This window comes from Drosophila guanche, unplaced genomic scaffold (assembly GCF_900245975.1).
Source record: "Drosophila guanche unplaced genomic scaffold, DGUA_6, whole genome shotgun sequence".
NCBI lineage: Eukaryota > Metazoa > Arthropoda > Insecta > Diptera > Drosophilidae > Drosophila > Drosophila guanche.
In genome coordinates, this window is record NW_023000367.1 from 1 (window position 1) to 929 (window position 929).

Sequence of the window (929 nt, forward strand, 5' to 3'; positions counted from 1 at the left end):
TCATGGTTATATTTAGTTTTAGATGGAGTTTACCACCCACTTAGTGCTGCACTATCAAGCAACACGACTCTTTGGAAACATCATCTAGTAATCATTAACGTTATACGGGCCTGGCACCCTCTATGGGTAAATGGCCTCATTTAAGAAGGACTTAAATCGTTAATTTCTCATACTAGAATATTGACGCTCCATACACTGCATCTCACATTTGCCATATAGACAAAGTGACTTAGTGCTGAACTGATTTCTTTTCGCTCGCCGCTACTAAGAAAATCCTGGTTAGTTTCTTTTCCTCCCCTAATTAATATGCTTAAATTCAGGGGGTAGTCCCATATGAGTTGAGGTTGTATATACATATATTAAAAATTATAATGATACTAATACATAAAGCACGTTCTCATAATGAAATCATTAAAATGTCCGTATTTTATAACAAACACCACGAATAATAATATTTATTTTTACAACAACGTTCCTTTCAAATCATTAATAAGAGGCAATTCTAGATGAAAAAAATAAATCATTTTTTATGCTAGACATTCCTCAGTATTATTTGATCCAATAAGGAAAAAAATAACATATTTTCTTCGTTATTCTCACACAAATATATACAACAATGAGAGATAATGCATTTCCATTTAATGTCAATATTATGAATATTTTTGTACATAAGTGTACATATATCCAATAATATACAATATGCTTGAACATTTCGTAAAATTTTCAAACAACTTATTTAGCATAGTCTTACAACCCTCAACCATATGTAGTCCAAGCAGCACTATAAAATTAATTAAAGTACATAACAGCATGGACTGCGATATGCGTTCAAAATGTCGATGTTCATGTGTCCTGCAGTTCACACGATGACGCACAGTTTGCTGCGTTCTTCATCGACCCATGAGCCGAGTGATCCACCGCTTAGAGTG

General features: G+C 33.4%; 1 non-coding gene across 1 annotated transcript; it reads right to left on the reverse strand.

Moving 5' to 3' along the window:
* Nucleotides 1-750: 750 nt before the first annotated feature.
* LOC117591769 lies at nucleotides 751-929 on the reverse strand. Its single transcript, XR_004574477.1, has one exon. It is a non-coding gene; the product is annotated as a 5.8S ribosomal RNA (ribosomal RNA).